This window comes from Scyliorhinus torazame, chromosome 5 (assembly GCF_047496885.1).
Source record: "Scyliorhinus torazame isolate Kashiwa2021f chromosome 5, sScyTor2.1, whole genome shotgun sequence".
NCBI classification, from domain to species: Eukaryota; Metazoa; Chordata; class Chondrichthyes; order Carcharhiniformes; family Scyliorhinidae; genus Scyliorhinus; species Scyliorhinus torazame.
This window is the reverse complement of record NC_092711.1, coordinates 102,610,356-102,631,504: the sequence shown is the minus strand read 5'-3', so window position 1 is coordinate 102,631,504 and position 21,149 is coordinate 102,610,356. Positions and strand designations below refer to the sequence as shown.

At 53.8% G+C, this 21,149-nt stretch overlaps 1 protein-coding gene and 2 long non-coding RNA genes across 3 annotated transcripts in view; 1 reads left to right on the top strand and 2 right to left on the bottom strand.

The window, feature by feature from the left end:
- Nucleotides 1-21,149, bottom strand: part of LOC140419278 (uncharacterized) — a 194,362-nt gene that overhangs the window by 103,270 nt on the left and 69,943 nt on the right. The window lies entirely within an intron of this gene.
- LOC140419255 (uncharacterized) overlaps nt 1-21,149 on the bottom strand; it is a 64,417-nt gene that overhangs the window by 13,888 nt on the left and 29,380 nt on the right. The window lies entirely within an intron of this gene.
- LOC140419259 (uncharacterized) lies at nt 11,010-20,941 on the top strand. Its single transcript, XR_011945654.1, has 3 exons — nt 11,010-11,087; nt 11,621-11,678; nt 17,391-20,941. It is a non-coding gene; the product is annotated as an uncharacterized lncRNA (long non-coding RNA).

The following is a 21,149-nucleotide window of genomic DNA, read 5'->3' as shown; positions in this document are numbered from 1 at the left end:
TTTTTGTGAAGTACCGCTTTGGCCCGATTAAAGCTCGCCCTCCTTCTCGCCACCTCCGCACTCCAATCTTGATAAACGCGGATCACCGCGTTCTCCCATTTACTACACCGAGTTTTCTTCGCCCATCTAAGGACCATTTCTCTATCCTTAAAACGGAGGAATCTCACCACTATGGCTCTGGGAGTTTCTCCTGCTCTCGATCCTCGCACCATAACTCGGTATGCTCCCTCCACCTCCAACGGACGCGTCGGGGCCTCCGCTCCCATTAACGAGTGCAGCATCGTGCTCACATATGCCCCGACGTCCGCACCCTCCACACCTTCAGGAAGGCCAAGAATCCTCAAGTTGTTCCTCCTTGCGTTGTTTTCCAGTGCCTCCAACCTCTCCACAGATCGTTTCTGGTGTGCCTCCTGTATCTCCGACTTCACCACCAGGCCCTGTATATCGTTCTCATTCTCTGCTGCTTTCGCCTTCACGACCCGAAGCTCCTGCTCCTGGGTCTTTTGTTCCTCTTTCAGCCCTTCAATCGCCTGTAATATCGGGGCCAACAGCTCTTTCTTCATTTCCTTTTTTATCTCCTCCACGCAGCGTTTCAAGAACTCTTGTTGTTCAGGGCCCCATATGAAACTGCCACCTTCCGACGCCATCTTGGTTTCTGCTTGCCTTCCTTGCCATTGTTCCAAAGGATCCGCTGCAATCCGGCCACTTTCCTCTCCTTTTTCCATCCGTGTCCAGGGGGAACACCCTTCTGGTTTACCGCACGGTGTTTTTAGCCGTTAAAATTGCCGTTGGGGCTCCTATCAAGAGCCCAAAAGTCCGTTCCACCGGGAGCTGCCGAAACGTGCGACTCAGCTGGTCATCGCCGCACCCGGAAGTCCCGGCGTGACGGCTCTTAAGGCCGCGCTGCTCCCCCCCACCCGGCCGGAACACCCGACCGCAACACCCGACTGGATGGCTGGCCGCCGCTCAGCCCCGAGGTTCGAGTCACGCGATGTGGAGGCGCTCCTGGACGCGGTGGAGCAGAGGAGGGACGCCCTGTATCCCGGGCATGGCCGCAGAGTTGCCCCACGCCACAGCCGGCGTCTGTGGAGGGAGGTGGCAGAGGCCATCACCGCTGTGGCCCTGACACCACGGACAGGCACCCAGTGCCACAAGAAGGTGAACGACCTCGTCAGAGCAGGCAGGGTGAGCCTCCCCATATCCCCCCTCCCCCATATCCCCCCCTCCCCCATATCCCCCCTCCCCATATCCCCCCTCCCCAATATCCCCCCTCCCCCATATCCCCCCCTCCCCCATATCCCCCCTCCCCCATATCCCCCCTCCCCCATATCCCCCCTCCCCCATATCCCCCTCCCCATATCCCCCCTCCCCATATCCCCCCTCCCCATATCCCCCCTCCCCCATATCCCCCCTACCCCATATCCCCCGCTCCCCCATATCACCCCTCCCCCATATCCCCCCTCCCCCATATCCCCCCCTCCCCCATATCCCCCCCTCCCCCATATCCCCCCCTCCCCCATATCCCCCCTCCCCCATATCCCCCCTCCCCATATCCCCCCTCCCCCATATCCCCCCTCCCCCATATCCCCCCTCCCCCATATCCCCCCTCCCCCATATCCCCAAGTGAATCCAGCCCTAACCTTAACCTCTGCAATGCACGCGCAACCGATGGCGTGCATTCATATACCTGCCTAACAGTGTTGCCTTTTACCCCTGCCACCACCCCCCCACAGGAGAAGCGCGCACACAACAATAGGGAGCATGTGAGGACTGGAGGAGGCCCCGCTGATGAGAGGCCACTGACCGAACACCAGGAAAGGGCCCTGGAACTGGCTGGCCGACCTGAGGACCGGGAGGTTGCTGATGCAGAGGTCGGGGGCGTACTAGCAAGTGAGCCACCGACAGCCCGTCCCCATATCCCCCCTCCCCTATATCCCCCTCCCCCGTATCACCTGATCACTGCCTGATGTCTAACCATGCATGCTTCATTGTGTATCGCAGGACCAAACGTCCAGGCACCCATCCCCGCAGATGCAGACCGCCCGCAGGATGCCCCTCGGAGACCACGGGAGACGGAGAGACCCGCACCCTCCAGCATGCGACGCCCGCAGGATGCCCCTCGGAGGCCACGGGAGACGGAGAGACCCGCACCCTCCAGCATGCGACGCCCGCAGGATGCCCCTCGGAGACCACGGGAGACGGAGAGACCCGCACCCTCCAGCATGCGACGCCCGCAGGATGCCCCTCGCACACCACGGGAGACGGAGAGACCTGGAGCAACAGGGAGACGACACCCCCGTCACGTGCGGGAGCGACCACCCAGCGACGAGGGGGGCAGCCACAGGCCCCCGTCACATCCGAGCCAGGACACCACTACCCAGGACACCACTACCCAGGACACCACTACCCGGGACACCACTACCCGGGACACCACTACCCGGGACACCACTACCCGGGACACCACTACCCGGGACACCACTACCCGGGACAGCAGTACCCGGGACAGCACTACCCAGGAAGACGAAATACCGGACAGTGACTCAGAGTGGATGGGTGGAGACGAACCCCCACCCCAAAGTGCCATGGACTCAGAGTGGGACGAAGAGCACTACACAATGCCACTGCTGTCACCAACACCCTCCACCATCGCAGAAACACTCACCACGGTTGGGCACTTTAGTGATGAGGCGTCTGGTACACTCACTGGTGCGCACAACACAGCCGTCCTGGTACAGCAGGTGGAGGTAGGAGCAGCAGAGGGGCCGGGCAGTCGGAGGGCAGCCCAGCCCAAGCGAACATCTGCCGCCCAGATGGATCCCGGGTTCCTGCAGTTACCACACCCACACATAGATCTGATGCAACCACCGACCCGGAGACGAGCGAAGAGGGTGACGGGCGGCTTGCGGCGGCTGCGGTCGCAGGTGGAGGAGTCCACCCGCGTCCAGGAGCTGGGAGTGGTGCCGGTCATGCGTGCCACCCAGGCCGACACCGCACGGGTGGCGTCCGCGGTGGAGGCAATGGGTGCGACGGCGTCAGACATGGGGAACGGTTTGCGAGGCCTGAGGCTTTCCGTGCAGGCGGCGTCTGTGGCCCAGGAAATGGCTGCCCTCTCACAGGAGGCCATGAGCCAGTGCCAGCGCCAGATGGCAGAGGCGCTCAACGCCATAGCCCAGTCTCAACAGGCCATGGCCCAGTCTCTGCAGGCCATGGCCCAGTCTCTGCAGGCCATGGCCCAGTCTCAGCAGGCCATCGCTGAGGGCATCGGCGCCAGTGGCCATGTGCGAGCCGGCGTCGCACTGTCACAGACCGGGTTTGACAACCCCCTGGGCTCCATGGCTGCAAACCTGCACGGGCCTCCAGGACTGGCAGCGCCAGATGTCGGGGGGGCGTCGGATGGCCAGTCCGTTCGCATCCCCCACCCATGTAGAGGCCTGGGGGCCATCGGGCACCCCGAGGGAGGAGGAGGTGGTGTGGTCCGTCCCGGCTCCCTCTGTAGGGGAGGTCCCGGAACACCGCGACACCTCGGACTCCCCCCCCCCCCCCCCCACCCCCTTCCGTCCCAGGTGCATCAGGTGGGCAACGGGCAGGACAGGCTGGCAGCTCGCCATCCCAGTCGCCCGGGCCGCAGCCTGGCCCATCTAGGTAAGGACACCCCAGGAAACGGCCGCCAAAGGGATCCAGTGTCAGAGGGTAGGAATCACAGGAGTCCACCTCCAGTTCTGCTGTACCGTCTGGGGTACCACGTAGACGTAGTCAAAGGGCCCGTAAGGCCAACCAATTAGACACTGAATAAGTTGGCACGGTTGCAGGGCACAGATGAGTTTTAGGGGCTAGGGCACGTGCATGAACTCCTTTGGTTATTAAAGTCAATGTTACACCTACAGAAGCTGCCTTTGTGCTCTGTCCAAAGTGTGTGGGGGTGTGATGTACGTTGAGCGCAAGTGTGTGTGTGAGGGGTGGTCTTACCTCAGCCCCAGGTGAGTCTGCCCCCTTCCCCCTGGGCCGCCATCAACATCCCCCAGGCAGAGGACGGGACCGTGCGCTGCAGTGTCACAGCCGCATGCAGGGATGGTCCGGGTGGATGGTGGTACTGTGGCCATGGGTCAGACATAGTCCAACGATGTAGAGCCAGGAGCTCACCGCAGGGCGGGTTGTCATCATCCTCCATGGCCTGCAATAGACACGCGTCCACCCGCAACTGTGTGAGCCCGGCCCGTTGTGCCGCAGGTGGATCGGCAATGGGGGGGGGGGGTGGTGGTGTGCATGCGGGTGGGGTGGGTGGGGTTGGGGAGGGGGGTGAGGGTGTGGGTGGGTGGATGGGTGGGGGGGTGTGGGTGGTCGGCTGTTGCCATGGTGTGTGGTCTGTGGCCATACTACCCGATTCCCACGCCCATCTAGTCAGTGAAGCGGGCGTCTATCAGTCTGTTCCGTGCCCGCTGGGCCAGCCGGTAACGGTGGACAGCCACCCGCCTGTGTCTACCCCGTCTGCCCTGACCATTACCCCCATCCCCCTCATCTGGGGAGGACTGCGCCTCTTCCTGCTGCTCCTCCACTCCGCCCTCCTCTGCCTGCGGCACATCGCCCCTCTGCTGGGCTATGTTGTGCAGGACGCAGCACACCACAATGATGCGGCCGACCCTATCTGACCGATACTGGAGGGCGCCCCCAGAGAGGTCCAGGCACCTGAAACGCATCTTCAGCACGCCAAAGCACCTCTCTATCACTCCCCTTGTCGCTACATGGGCATCATTGTAGCGGTTCTCCGCCTCATTGCGTGGCCTCCGTATAGGCGTCATCAGCCACGATCGCAATGGGTAGCCCCTGTCGCCCAGCAACCAGCCCCTCAGCCGGGGATGGCGTCCCTCGTACATGCCGGGGATGGATGACCGCGACAACACAAATGAGTCGTGTACACTGCCTGGGTGACGGGCGCAGACGTGCAGGATCATCATGCGGTGGTCGCAGACCACCTGTACGTTCATCGAATAGGTCCCCTTCCTATTAGTGAACACGGCCCTGTTATCTGCAGGTGGCCGCACGGCGACGTGCATCCCATTGATCGCGCCCTGGACCATGGGGAACCCGGCCACGGCAGAGGAGCCCACAGCCCGGACATCTTGGCTGGCCCGGTCCACGGGGAAGCGGATGTAGCGGTGCACCATGGCATATAGGGCACCTGTCACTGCCCGGATGCACCGATGTCTGCGATATGCCGGACAGGTCCCCACTCGGTGCCTGGAATGACCCCGTTGCATAAAAGTTCAGGGCCACCGTAACCTTGACGGACACGGGGAGAGGGTGTCCCCCGCCAGTGCCACACGGTGACGGGTGTGCCAGAGGGTGGCAGATGTGTGCCACGGTTTCCCGGCTCATCCGGAGTCTCCTCCTGCATTCCCGGTCCGTGAGGTCCTGGTATGACTGCCTGGGCCGGTACACACGGGGCGCCCTCGGGTGCCTCCGTTGCCGTGGGGCCGCGACGTCCTCCTCCCCCTCCTCGTCCTGTCGGTCAGGTGTCCCTCCAGCCTGGGCGGCTGCCGCCTGCCCCTCTGCAGCAGCCTGCGCCGCCTCTCTGGCACGCTCCTCCTCCTCCTCCTCCTCATCCAGGGCAACATAGACATGAGCGGCTACCGCCACGGCGGCCAACATCGCTGGATGATCTGAAAACATGACGGCCTGGTGTGGGGAGGGGAACGACGACATGTCATCATTGCCCATATCCCCTCCTCCCCCCAGCCAGGTGGCATGGACCGCATGGGTCCAACTGTTGGAGGCTGGCACCTGGCCAGGTGGACCAACTCACTTGCCCTCCCATCCCCCTCCCCGGCACGGACCACCCCCCCCCCCCCCCATCCCCCTCCCCGGCACGGACTCCCCCCCAACCTCCACCCCGGGGCACGGACCCCCCCCAACCTCCACCCCGGGGCACGGACCCCCCCCCCCCAACCTCCACCCCGGCACGGACCCCCCCATCCCCCTCCCCAGCACGGACCCCCCCCCCCCAACCTCCACCCCGGCACGGACACCCCCCAACCTCCACCCCGGCACAGACCCCCCCATCCCCCTCCCCAGCACGACCCCCCCCCCCAACCCCCTCCCCGGCACGGACCCCCCCCCCAACCTCCACCCCAGCACGGACCCCCCCATCCGCTCCCCAGCACGGACCCCCCCCCAACCCCCTCCCCGGCACGGACCCCCCCCCAACCTCCACCCCGGCACGGACCCCCCCATCCCCCTCCCCAGCACGGACCCCCCCATCCCCCTCCACCCCGGCACGGACCCCCCCATCCCCCTCCCCAGCACGGACCCCCCCCCCCATCCCCCTCCCCGGCACGGTCCCCCCCCCCCATCCCCCTCCCCGACATGGACCCCCCCCAACCTCCACCCCGGCACGGACCCCCCCCATCCCCCTCCCCAGCACGGACCCCCCCCCAACCTCCACCCCGGCACGGACCCCCCCATCCCCCTCCCCAGCACGGACCCTCCCCCCCCAATCCCCCTCCCCGGCACGGACCCCCCCCCAACCTCCACCCCGGCACGGACCCCCCCATCCCCCTCCCCAGCACGGACCCCTCCCATCCCCCTCCCCAGCATGGACCCCCCCCCATCCCCCTCCCCGGCACGGACCCCCCCCCAACCTCCACCCCGGCACGGACCCCCCCATCCCCCTCCCCAGCACGGACCCCCCCCCATCCCCATCCCCCTCCCCGACATGGACCCCCCCCCAACCTCCACCCCGGCACGGAACCCCCATCCCCCTCCCCAGCACGGACCCCCCCCCATCCCCCTCCCCGGCACGGACCCCCCCCCCATCCCCCTCCCCGGCACGGACCCCCCCCATCCCCCTCCCCGGCACGGACCCCCCCCAACCTCCACCCCGGCACGGACCCCCCCATCCCCCTCCCCAGCACGGACCCCCCCCATCCCCCTCCCCGGCACGGACCCCCCCATCCCCCTCCCCGACATGGACCCCCCCAACCTCCACCCCGGCACGGACCCCCCCATCCCCCTCCCCAGCACGGACCCCCCCCCCCAACCTCCACCCCGGCACGGACACCCCCCCAACCTCAACCCCGGCACGGACCCCCCCCCAACCTCCACCCCGGCACTGACCCCCCCCCCTCCAACCTCCACCCCGGCACGGACCCCCCATCCCCCTCCCCGGCACGGACCCCCTCCCGGCACTCCCCCGGAGCCCAGCCTACTCCAACCACCCCCCCCCCCCCCCCCCGCCGCACACACACACACACAACCCGAGACACACCTCTCCTCACACATTCAGACTGCGGCCACGCCATCGCCTGCCCAGAGCCAACCCCCCAGGCTGTCACTCGCCTCCACGCTGGTCGGCGTGAACCTGGAGCACAGGGTCATGCCGATGAAAAGGAGGTTTAATTTACGTCGACGTGAACGGTCATCACATCGACGGGACTTCGGCCCATCCGGAAGGGAGAATATCGGCACGCCGAAAATCGGCTGCCGTGCGCAGACCCGTGACATTCTCCGCGGCAGCGGCGACATTAACGCCCCGCCGACTTTTCTCCCTTCGGAGACTTCGGCAACCGGCGGGGGTGGGATTCACGGCGGCCAACAGCTATTCTCCGAATGGGGGGTTGGAGATTGACGCCCCGGATTTCTAAACTGCAGAAGGTTGGATCTGACGACCCAAATATAAACCAACTGTCTGAGTAAAGGTTAAAACGGTTCGACAGGAAAATCACTTTGGATGGAAAGATTTTCAAAGTGATCGGTGCTGGATTCAGACTAACACCAAACACTCTGACTGGATCCAGAGGAAGGAGAACACAAGAGACTCCAGCCCCGGAGATCAGCTCCATCTGTCCGAGTGTCTGATCCGGGATCAGTAAACCATTCCGAGGAGACTGTCACCTCCAGCCCCGGAGATCAGCTTCATCTGTCCGAGTGTCTGATCCGGGATCAGTAAACCATTCCGAGGAGACCGACACCTCCAGCCCCGGAGATCAGCTCCATCTGTCCGAGTGTCTGATCCGGGATCAGTAAACCATTCCGAGGAGACCGACACCTCCAGCCCCGGAGATCAGCTTCATCTGTCCGAGTGTCTGATCCGGGATCAGTAAACCATTCCGAGGAGATTGTCACCTCCAGACACGGAGATCAGCTCCATCTGTCCGAGTGTCTGATCCGGGATCAGTAAACCATTCCGAGGAGACCGTCACCTCCAGCCCCGGAGATCGGCTCCATCTGTCCAAGTGTATGATCCGGGATCAGTAAACGATTCCGAGGAGACTGTCACCTCCAGCCCCAGAGATCAGCTCCATCTGTCCGAGTGATTGATCCGGGATCGGTAAACTATTCCGAAGAGACTGTCACCTCTGCCCCGGGGATCGGCTTCACCTGTCCGAGTGTCTGATCCGGGACCAGTAAACCATTCCGAGGAGACCGTCACCTCCAGCCCCAGAGATCAGCATCTCCCTGATCCGGGAGATGTTGTGGGTCACATGTATTTCCTGCCGATTTAGCTGGTGTACCAAATCTAAACTGTCGCTTTTTCATAAATTGCTTTAAAATTACCAATGACTTGGATCCCGTTTTTGGGTAAACTCTTGACTCCTGGACTAAAATCTTGCAGTTTCCAGCATTCATCACGAAATGAAAATCGCTTATTGTCACAAGTAGGCTTCAATGAAGTTACTGTGAAAAGCCCCTAGTCACCACATTCTGGCGCCTCTTCGGGGAGGCTGGTACGGGAATTAATCTTGTTGACTCTAAACACAGTTGTAAAGGAGACTTTTGTCTGTATCTCAGAGCTCTGAACCATGGAAGAGAGTGACTGGGGCATGTTTCTTACACACCTCAGGATTAACCCACACATTCAGTCCTGGATCTCATTGACAGCAGCGAAAACAGCTGAATCCAATCCCTGGAGACACTCATGAAGTCACTGGTGTTTCAGCATAAGTTGTAAGTCAGTGAATCCATTCCCGCACTCGGGGCAGGTGAACGATCTCTCTCCAGTGTGAATTTGTGGTGTATCATCAGCTCATTGCTGCTTCGAAAGCTCTGATCACAGGCAAAACATTTAAAAGGTTTTATATCAGAGTGAATTTGTTGGTGTTTAAGCAGGTTGTATGACTGAGTGAATCCGTTCCCACACACAGAGCAGGTGAACGGTCTCTCCCCAGTGTGAACTCGCTGATGCATCACTAGGCCATTGCTGCTTCGAAAGCTCTGCTCACAGTCAAAATATTTAAAAGGTTTTATATCAGAGTGAATTTGTTGGTGTTTCAGTAGGTGATAAGACTGAAGGAATCCCTTCCCACACACAGAGCAGGTAAACGGTCTCTCCCCAGTGTGAATTCTCTGATGTACAGTAAGTTCAGATGATCGCCTGAAGCCAGTCCCGCAGTGAGAGCATCTGAATGGTCTCTCGTCAGTGTGAACACGTTGATGACAGGTCACTTCCCCGGACGTTTTAAAGCACTTCCCACAGTCTGGACATTTAAAAGGTCTTTTGTCGGTGTGAACTCGCTGATGTTTCTGCAGGTTAGATGTAGCAGTGAATCCCTTTCCACACAAGGAGCAGGTGAATAGCTTCTCCTCACTGTGAATGAGTTGGGGTCTCAACAGATATTTTTTGCATTTAAATTTCTTCTCACAGTCAGAACATTTGAAAGGTGTCTGATCAGTGTGAACATACTGGTGTGTCAGCAGGCTGGATAACTGAGTGAATCCCTTCCCACAGGTGGAGCAGGTGAATGGCCTCTCCCCAGTGTGACTGCGTCGGTGCATTTCCAGTTCAGAAGGGTAGCTGAATCCCTTCCAACAGTCCCCACATTTCCACGGTTTCTCCATGGTGCCGGTGTCCTTGTGTCTCTCCAGGTTGAATGACAAGTTGAACTCTCGTCCACATACAGAACACATGGATGGTTTCTCCCCACTGTGAATGGTGTGATGGTTTTTCTGTCTATGTAATTGGTTAAAGCTCTTTCCAGTCTGTTCACTGGAACATTCACTGTCTGTGTGCGTCTCTGTGCTTTTCCAATCACACTGATGTTTGAAATCTTTTCCCACAAACTGAACAAACATTACTCCTTCCACATTCAAAGACTGTGATATTCAGGTTCTAAAGAATTGAGTGACTCTGTCTGATCTTGATGTTTGGTTGAGTTTTCTGTGGCCAATCTTCTGCTTCTAATATCCTGTAAAAGGAGTTTACAAAAGCCATCACTGTCAGTCCAGGATAGAAATTCTGAACAGACAATTCTAGTTTCTCTGGAACATTTTTTTCCTCTCTTGTTCCCCCAAAGCTGTAAATCCCCATCCCACACAGTCTCCCTCCTCCCTGGGCTGAAATCCAAACCCATCTCACCATTTCTTTCCTCCACTCCCAGTTTTGTCCCTCCCTCCCTCTCCTCTGCCTGGGTTCAGTTCTCCAGCTCCTGTCTGCAGACTGACAATAAAACCAATGGGTCTTATTGGGGCCTCGACTCACCCGCCTGAGTCCAGCTTCAACCTGCACTGCGCATGCTCTAGCTCACAATGGCTCCAGAGTGATTGACGGCGGGTCACGACCAATAAGAAGAAGGTAATCCGGGTCTGTATTTACCCTGCAACCGGCCGCCATCTTGGGAAAGGAAGTGGGGTCTTTTTTTCTTGGAACAGAGCGCTGGGTGGCCATCTTAGTATGGGAAGAAGGAGTGGGCGGGACTTCCTCCCCTGTTACAGGCCCGGGGCAACCGGCGACCACCACCACCTAGAGAATGGAAGTCGGGTTTTTTGTTCCTGGCGTGGAGCGCTGGGACAGCCATCTTGGTTAGGAAAGATGGAGTGGGCGGGGCTTCCTCCCCGATGACAGGCCCCGGGGCAACCGCCTCCATCTTGGGAATGGAAGTCGAGTCTTTTGTTCTTGGAGCAGGGCACTAAGGCGGCCATCTTAGTACGGGAAGAGGCAGTGAGCGAGTTTCCGCTCAGGTGACAACACCCGGCGGCCGCCGCCATCTTGTGGTGGTGATTCTTTTTCCGGGTCTTTAGTGAAGGACACTGAGCTGGAGCTGAGGTTGTAAAGTGTTCAGAGGAAGGTCTGAAATCAGATTTACAGCCAGATATCTGTAAGAACCACAAAGTTCACATTCAGTATGTTTGCCGAATGAAATCACAATGCTGCAAAAACTCAGTTCTGAAGAAGAATCAGATTGCATTGGAAATGTTAACTCTCTTTCTCTCTTCACAGAAGCTGCCAAACCTGCTGAGGATTTCCACAACTTTCTGTTTTCACTTCACATTTCCAGCTTCCGCAGAGTTTTACTCAAATTATTATGTTTTTGAAATACTGTTACATTACCGGTTAAGAGTAAAACAATTGTCACCATTTAAATGTCCAAATCAGTGATATTTATTTGTTTAACTGAGACTGGGCTGTTCAGGAGCAATGTCAGAAATCACTTCACAGAAAATATAGTGAAATCTGCAATTCTGTTCAGATTCTGTCAATAGAAACTAAAAACTGAGATTCATAGAAGTTTGTGAGACAAGAGTATTAATGGTTATAGAATCAAGGGAGATGGATTGAACAAACAGATCAGACATTTGCAAACTGGAGCTTAATGTCTGAGGTTGAACTGATTCAGGTTTTATTTTGAAGGTGGTGTCGGTTTCCTGTCCTGTCGATTATCTCCACACCCGCTGGTAGTTTGCCGGAGGTGAGATCATAATTTTTATTTGTGTCATGAGTAGGCTTACTTTAACACTGCAGTGATTAACTATGATGTGGAGATGCCGGCGTTGGACTGGGGTGAGCACAGTACGAAGTCTTACAGCACCAGGTTAAAGTCCAACAGGTTTGTTTCGATGTCACTAGCTTTCGGAGCGCTGCTCCTTCCTCAGGTGAATGAAGAGGTATGTTCCAGAAACACATATATAGACAAATTCAAAGATGCCAGACAATGCTTGGAATGCGACCATTAGCAGGTGATTAAATCTTTACAGGTCCAGAGATGGGGTAACCCCAGGTTAAAGAGGTGTGAATTGTATCAAGCCAGGACAGTTGGTAGGATTTCGCAGGCCAGATGGTGGGGGATGAATGTAATGCGACATGAATCCCAGGTCCCAGTTGAGTAGGAATCAAACCCAGGTCCCTGGTGCTGTGAAGCAACAGTGCTAACAACTGTGCTACTGTGAAGGGGAAGAGGGTTGGTGCAGTGACACAGCCTTGTCTGATCCCAGTCTTCACTTAAATAGTGTCTCTGGTGTTTCCATTGATGAGGATCATGGCTTGTGTGTCGTTATTGTGCAGGCGGAGGATGGTGGCCAAATTCTGAGGACAGCCAAATTTGAAGAACATACTGAATAAAACATCACTTTGACGGTATAAAGCGTTTTTGTGAGGTCAGAAAACACCAAGAACTGCGATTGGTGCTGTTCCTTGTATTTTGCTTGGGTTTGTCAAGTAGTGTAGATCATGTCTTTGGTGCCTCATGAAGGGAGAAAACCAAACTGTGACTCTGGAAGGAGCTCTTTGGCCACAAAGAGGGGATCATTGAGGAGGATCCTGGCAATGATCTTCTGTGTGACAGACAGCAGGGAGTCGCCTGTGCAGTTACCACAATCAGACTTGTCTCTCTTCTTGAATATAGTCACAGTGTCTTTGAGATCCCCCGGCATGCATCCATCTGCCCAGGTGAGGAATATAAGATTGTGTAGCTATGCCAGGAGTGTAACCCCGCCATGCTTCAGAATTTCAGCAGCGATTCATTCTGCTCCAGAGGCCGTGTTGTTTTTCAGCTGTTGAATGGCTTTTTCACTCCGCTCCAGATCTGGGTACCACGTGGACTGAGCCGGACAGGATACTGAGGAATGGATTTGAGGACGTTAAAGCCAAAGACAGAGTCTCGGTCGAGGGGATCTTCAGAATGTTCCCTCCAGTGAGCACTGACTGACTCTGTCCTTGATGAGTTCCCCTCCACATTTTGCTCTCAGTGGGAAGGGCCATGACTGCTTAGGTCATCAATTGTATTGGCAGCGCTGGTGAAACCATGCATGCCATTGCTTTCCATGAGCTCTTGGCTATCCCTCATTCTTTCTACCCTCTAAAGGCTTCAGAAACTTGGAAAACCTGGAGCAGGCACCTCAAAAGCACTGGAGCGGTACTACCAGCAGTGCCTTCACAAGATGCTCCAAATCCAGGGGCAAGGAGGGCGGTCCAACAGAGGAGAGGGAAAGAGAAAACTGGGAGTGGAGGAAAGAAAGTCGGGGGCAGAGGTGAGTGTAGTGGCCATCACTAAGGAGAAAGTGCTGGGGAAGCTGAAAGGTCTGAAGGTGGATAAAACACCCAGTCCGGGTGGACTACACCCCAGGGTTCCGAAGGAGATAACTGCGGAGGTTGTGGGGCCATTGGTGGTGATCCTTCAGGGATCACTGGAGTCAAGGGACTCCCGGGGTACAGGGAAGTGACGAATGTCACACCCCAGTTTAAGAAAGGCAAGAGGTAGCAGATGAGAAATTTTTGGCCGGTTAGTCTGACTTTGGTTGTTGATAAGATTTAGAGTCCATTGTTGAGGATGATATTCCGGAGTTCTTGGAAGTGCATGGTAAAATAGGACGGAGTCAGCACGGCTTCATCAAGGGGAGGTCATGCCTGACAAATCTGTTAGAATTCTTTGAGGAGGTAAAAAGTAAGTTAGACAATGGAGAGCCAGTGGATATGATCCATTTTGGTTTCCAGAAGGCGTTTGACAAGGTGCCGTACAACAGGCTGCAAAATAAAGATAAGAGCCCATGGTGTTAGGGGCAAGGTACTGAAATGGTTAAGAGAATTAGTTGACAGGAGAGTGGGGATAAAGGGGTCTATTTCAGGATGGCAGCCTGGTGAATATTGGTGTTCCACAGGGGTCAGTGCTGGACCACAACTATTCAATACATTAACGATCTGGAAGAAGGAACAGAGAGCACTGTTGCTAAGCTTGTAGATGATAGAAAGATGTGTAGAGGGAGAGGTAGTGTTGAGGAAGCGGAGAGGCTGCAGAAGGACTTGGACAGGTTAGGAGAGTGGGAAAACAAGTGGCAGATGTAATAGAATATGGAAAGTGTGAGGTTGTGCACTTTGGAAGGAAGAATCGAGGCAGACTATTTTCTAAATGGAGAACGACTTCTTGTTAGGTGAATTGGACATTCTGAATTCTCCCTCTGTGTACCCGAACAGGCGCCGGACTGTGGCGACGAGGAGATTTTCACAGTAACTTCATTGCAGTGTTAATGTAAGCCTACTTGTGACACTGATATAGATTATCATTATTATTATTAGCTGGAGTACTGTGTGCAGTTCTGGTCGCCACATTACAGGAAGGATGTGATTGCACTGGAGGGGGTCAAGAGGCGATTCACCAGGATGTTGCCTGGGATGGAACATTTAAGTTATGAAGCGAGGTTGGATAGGTGTGGGTTATTTTCATTGGAGCAGAGAAGACTGAGAGGCGACCTGATCGAGGTGTACAAGATTATGAGGGCCATGAACAGGGTGGGTAGGGAGCAGCTGTTCCCCTCAGTTGAAGGGTCAGTCACAAGGGGCAGGGGGTTTAGGGGGGGTTTGAGGAAAAACCTTTTCACCCAGAGGGTGGGGTCAATCTGGAATGCACTGCCTGGGAGGGTGGGAGAGGCGGGTTGCCTCACATCCTTTAAAAAGTACCTGGATGAAGACTGGCACGTCATAACATTCAAGGCTATGGATCAACTGCTGGCAAATGGGGTTAGGTAGGTAGGTCAGGTGTTTTTCGTGTGTCAGTGTTGGATTGAATTTGGATTTTGTTTATTGTCACGTGTATCGAGGTACAGTGAAAAGTATTTTTCTGCGAGCAGCTCAACAGATCATTAAATACATGAAAAGAAAAGGAAATAAATGAAAATACATAATAGGGCAACACAAGGTACACAATGTAACTACGTAAACACCGGCATCGGGTGAAGCATACAGGGGTGTAGTGTTAATCAGGTCAGTCCATAAGAGGGTCATTTAGGAGTCTGGTAACAGCGGAGAAGAAGCTGTTTTTGAGTCTGTTCATGCGTGTTCCCAGACTTTTGTATCTCCTGCCCGATGGAAGAAGTTGGAAGAGTGAGTAAGCCGGGTGGCAGGGGTCTTTGATTATGCTGCCCACTTTCCCCAGGCAGCGGGAGGTGTAGATGGAGTCAATGGATGGGAGGCAGGTTTGTGTGATGGACTGGGCTGTGTTCACGACTCTCTGAAGTTTCTTACGGTCTTGGGCCGAAAAGTTGCCATACCAAACTGTGATGATAGGATCTGTAAAAGTTGATATGAGTTAATGTGGACATGCCGAATTTCCTTAGTTTCCTGAGGAAATATAGGCGCTGTTGTGCTTTCTTGGTGGCAGCGTCGACATGGGTGGACCAGGAAAGATTTCTGGAGATGTGTACCCCTAGGAATTTGAAACTGCTAACCATCTCCACCTTGGCCCAGTTGATGCTGACAGGGGTGTGTACAGTTCTTTGCTTCCTGAAGTCAATGACCTGCTCTTTAGTTTTGCTGGCATTGAGGGATAGATAGTTGTCGCTGCACCACTCCACTAGGTTCTCTATCTCCCTCTTGTAATCTGACTCATGCAGACTTGATGGGCGAAAGGCCTCTTCACTGTTGCTGTTGATACAATGTTAGGTGGCATTGTAGACAGTCCAGACAATGGCATAAAATTGTAAGGAGATATTGACAGACTAGGTGAATGGGCAAATTTGTGACAGATGGAATTCAATGTAATCAAGTGTGAGGTTATCCGTTTTGAACCCCAAAAAAATAGAACAGAGGACTTTCTAAATGGAAAGAGGTTAAGTACAGTGGATGGCGAAGGTGCACAGATCCTTAAAATGCCCCGAACAAGTGCAGAAATCTTCAAAAAGGAATGCTAACATTTATATCCAGAGGATTGGAGTATGAAGTCACAGAGGTTATGCTGCAGTTATACAAAACCCTGGTAAGACCCCACTTGGAGAACTGTGAGCCATTCTGGGCACCACACCTTCGGGAGAATATTGTGGCCTTGGAGGGAGTGCAATATACGTTTACTAAAACGGTACGCCACGATACCTGGACTACGGGGGTTAGGTTACGGTGAGAGATTATTGATTGATTGGTTTTGTTTATTGTCATGTGTGCCGAGGTACAGTGAAAAGTATTGTTCTGCGGACAGTCCATAAAGATCGTTCCATACATGAAATAAACCCACAGGACCTACATAAATGCACAGGCAAGGGGTGAGCATACAGAGTGCATTACTACTCAGTAGAGAAGATGTGTGAAGAGATCAGTTCAGTCCATAAGAGGATCATTCAGGAGTCTGGTAACAGCGGGGAAGAAACTGTTGTTGACCCTGTTAGTGCGTGTTCTCAGACTTTTCTCTGATGGGAGAAGTTGGAAGAGTGAGTAACCCGGATGGGAGGGGTCTTTGATTATGCTGCCCACTTTCCCAAGGCAGAGGGAGGTGTAGACGGAGTCAGTGGATGGGAGGCAGGTTTGTGTGATGGACTGGGCTGTGTTCACGATTCTCTGAAGTTTCTTACGATCTTGGACCAAGCAGTTGCCATACCAGGCTGTGATGCAGCCAGATGGGATGCTTTCTGTGGTGCATCTGTAAAAGTTGGTAAGAGTCAATGTGAACATGCTGAATTTCCTTAGTTTCCTGAGAAAGTATAGCCACTGTTGTGCTTTCTTCTAAAGAAGAACAAAGAACAAAGAAATGTACAGCACAGGAACAGGCCCTTCGGCCCTCCAAGCCCGCGCCGACCATACTGCCCGACTAAACTACAATCTTCTTGGTCGTAGAGTCGGCGTGGGTGGTCCAGGACAGATTGTTGGTGCTGTGCACACCTCGGAATTTGAAGCTGTCAACCATCTCCACCTCGACACAATTGATGCAGACAGAGATGTGTACGATACTTCGCTTCCTGAAGTCAATGACCAGCTCTTTAGTTTTGCTGACATTGAGGGAGAGATTGTTGTTGTTATGCCACTCCACTTGGTTCTCTGTGTCCTCCTGTAGATATTGAAGACATCGAGGGATATGGGGATAGTGTGAGAAAACGGTGCTGTGGTAGATCAGCCAGTGATCCCATTGAATGGTTCAGCAGGCTCGATGGGCCGAATGGCCGACTGCAGCTCATATTTGTTGTGATCTCCTGGACAGGAATCTGTGAGCTTGGGTCTGTCAATAAGCCTGAATCAGCACCTTCAGAGAATAGGGAGGGTGAATGTTAGATACAGCAGAGTGAGAATGGAGGGAGTGTGTGGGATGGAGATTTACAGCTTTCGGGGAATAAGAGAGAGGAAAAAATGTGACATAGAAATTAGAATTGTGTGTTCTGAATTTCTGTCCTGTACTAACAATGATGAATTTTGTAAATTGTTTTTACAGGATATTAGACGAGGAGGAATTACAGACAGAAATCTCAAATGTTACGTCTCGATCTGACAGTCACTCGATTCCCTTTAACCTGAATATCATCGGCCTTTGAATCTAGAAGGAGAAATGTTTGCCCGAACTGCCAGCTATAGATTTCAAACATCAGTGTGACTGGAAAAGCACCAAGATCCACACAACACACACCCGAGTGAGAGTGTTCCACTGAACTGACTGTGGGAAGAGCTTTAACCAGTTACACAGCCTGAATAAACATAACATTCACAGTGGGCAGAGACCATACCCTGTTCTGAACTGATTGTCCAACCTGGAGAGTCACGAGGAGACCCAAAACATGGAGAAACGGAGGAAATGTGGGGACTGTGGGAAGGGATTCGGAGTCCCATCGCAGCTGGAGACTCATCGACACATTCACACTGAGGTGAGGCCGTTCACCTGCTCTCAATGTGGGAAAGGATTTGCTCAAGGATCCCAGCTGCAGTCACACCAGCGAGTTCACACTGGGGAGAGGCCATTCACCTGCTCTCAGCGTGGGAAAGGATTTGCTCAAGGATCCCATCTGTAGACACACCAGCGAGTTCACACCGGAGAGAGGCCGTTCACCTGCTCTCAGTGTGGGAAAGGATTTACTGAAGCATCTATACTACGGAAACACCAGCGAGTTCACACTGGGGCGACGTCGTTCATCTGCTCTCTTTGTGGGGAGAGATTCAGTCAGTTATCCCGCCTGCGGAAACATCAGCGAGTTCACACTGGGGAGAAGCCATTCACCTGCTCTCAGTGTGGGAAGGGATTCACTCAAGTAACCGGCCTGCGGAGACACCAGCGAGTTCACACTGGGGAGAGACCATTCATCTGCTCTCGGTGTGGGAAAGGATTTAGTCAAGTATCAAACCTGCGGAAACACCAGCGAGTTCGCACTGGGGAGACGCCGTCCACCTCTCAATGTGAGACGGGATTGCATGTTTCATCGCATCTGCTGTGACACCAACAATTTCACAATTGATGACAGGGGTTGGATTCTGTTGTTATTGTTTCTGCTCTGCATCCAGGACTGCATTTTGTTCATTCTGACAGGTGGTCAGTGGGGATGGTCGGAGGGTTTCTTTCTGCTGGACTGGCCGGTCTCACCACTTTGCCTCCAGTGGGCTGATGCTCTTTTAAGCCTTGTTACTAATACCTGGCTTCACATTGCACAAGGATCACAGAGTGAAAGTGTGTTTGGAAGTTTGAAGATATTTAGTTCCTATTTCTGTTTGGAACCTCCCAAAGCATGCCATGGTGCCATGGAGATGGGCCCTGGTGGTTACCATTTTTTTGGTTTAATTTACCTGGATCATGGTGCCAAGGACCCGGGTTCGATCCTGGCTCTGGGTCACTGCCTGTTGGAGTTTGTATATTCTCCCCATGTCTGAGTGGGTCTCGCCCCCAAACTCCAGGGTAGATAAATTGGCCACGGTAAGTTGCCTCTCAATTGGAAAAAAAGAATTGGGTATTTTAAATTTAAAAAACAAAATATCCGGGTGTTACTCACTTATCTGGGTGTTACTATCCGTGTTTGAGGGGCAAATTGTCTGAGGTGGACTGGGAAACTGGTGGGAGACAGGGAACAGCTAATATTTTAGGAATTATTACATATTTACCAGGGGGTCGGTTAGCTCAGTTGGCTGGACGGCTGGTTCGTGATACGGCGTGAGGCTAACCGCGCGGTTCGACTCCCACACCGGTTGAGGTTAGCCATGAAGGCCCGGCCTTATCAACATTACCCCTCGCCTGAGGTGTGGTGACCCTCAGATTAAATCACCACCAGTCAGCTCGCTCGCTCTCTCTCTCTCTCTTGCTTTCTCTCTCAAAGGGGAAAGCAGCCTGTAGTCCTCTGGGTATTTTGTGACTTTTATTTCACATTTATACAACAAATATATGTTCTATTAAGGAACAAAATTCCAAATGGAAAAGTGATACAACCGTGGCGAACAAGAAAAGTTATATGTTCCATTAGATGGAATACAATGTGGAAAAGTGTGAGGTTATGCACTTTGGAAGGAGGTACAGAGGCATAGACTATTTTCTAAATGGGGAAATGCTTAGAAAATTAGAAGCACAAGGGGACTTGGGAGTCCTTATCCACCATTCTCTTAAGGTTAACGTGCAGGTTCAGTCGGCAGTTAGGAAGGCAAATGCAATGTTAGCATTCATGTCGAGAGGGCTAGAATACAAGACCAGGGATGTACTTCTGAGGCTGTATATGGCTCTGGTCAAACCCCATTTGGAGTATTGTGAGCAGTTTTGGGCCCCGTATCTAAGGACTGCTGTCCTTGGAAAGGGTCCAGAGGAGGTTCACAAGAATAATCTCTGGAATTAAGAGCTTGTCATATGAGGAACGGTTGAGGACTCTGTGTCTGTACTCGGAGTTTAGAAGGATGAGAGGGGATCTTCTTGAAACTTATAGGATACTGCAAGGCCTGGATAGAGTGGATGTGTAGAGGATGTTTCCACTTGTAGGAAAAACTAGAGGCAGAGGACACAATCTCAGACTAAAGGGACAATCCTTTAAAACAGAGGTGAGGAGGAATTTCCTGAACCAGAGGGTGGTGAATCTGTGAAACTCTTTGCTGCAGAAGGCTGTGGAGGCCAATTAACTGAGTTTTTAAGACCGAGATAAATAGATTCTTGATTAACAAGGGGATCAGGGGTTATGGGAAAAAGGCAGGAGAATGGGGATGAGAAAAATATCAGCCATGATTGAATGGCGGAGCAGATTTGATGGGCCGAGTGGCCTAATTCTGCTCCTATGTCTTATGGGTACACCCCGGCGTCTGTTCGGGTGCACTGAGGGAGAATTCAGAATGTCCAATTCGCCTAACAGCATGTCTTTCAGGAAACCAGAGCACCCAGAGGAAACCCACGCAGACACGGGGAGAACGTGCAGACTCCACGTGTCCCAAGCCGGGAATAGAACCCGGGCCCCTGGCGCTGTGAATCAACAGTGCTAACCACTGTGCTACTTTAAATTTAAAGTGCCCAATTTTTTCCCAATTAATGGGCAATTTTGCGTGGCCAATCCACCTACCCTGCACATCTTTGGGTTGTGGAGGTGAGACCCACGCAGAGAATGTGCAAACTCCACATGGACAGTGACCCGAGACCGGGATCGAACCCGGGTCCTCGGCGACCTGAGGAAAAGTGCTAACCGCTGTGTCACCATGCCGCCCATGAGGATTCTTTTGTAGCCAGTCCGGATGAAATGATCAGTCAAACACCTCGTTACTTGAACATATGTTTTATTTCTCAGCCGGGGCTAAGACCACTGTATCTCTTGAGAGTTACAATAGCAGGCCAAAGTCAATACATCTATCAGCAGTTCTTATACGTTTTTGGTTCATCTGAGGGCAGCTCCCTCGCATTCCATTTTGCTGAAGGCAGCCCCCCTTGCATTTCATCTGTGCTTTTAGTTTAATTATAATTATCTTCCATTAGATTGTGTTTTGTACTTAACCCTGTTGGGTTCTTTTTTCTTTCTCATTTTGTTATTGATATTTTATGAAAACCTTTAATAAAAAAATTTTTTAAAATAAAAAAATTATTATTATCTTCCAGCCTAGCGCAACCATTCTCAAGGCCGTTACTGCAATTTGTCTGGTACAAAAACAAGTGACCTCAGCCTGTCTTGGCATTCCTTCACACAAAGCTTTACCTAACATTTTGTTTTTCCCGTAAAGTTTGATTCTAGCGCCAGACTACGTCATTCTATAG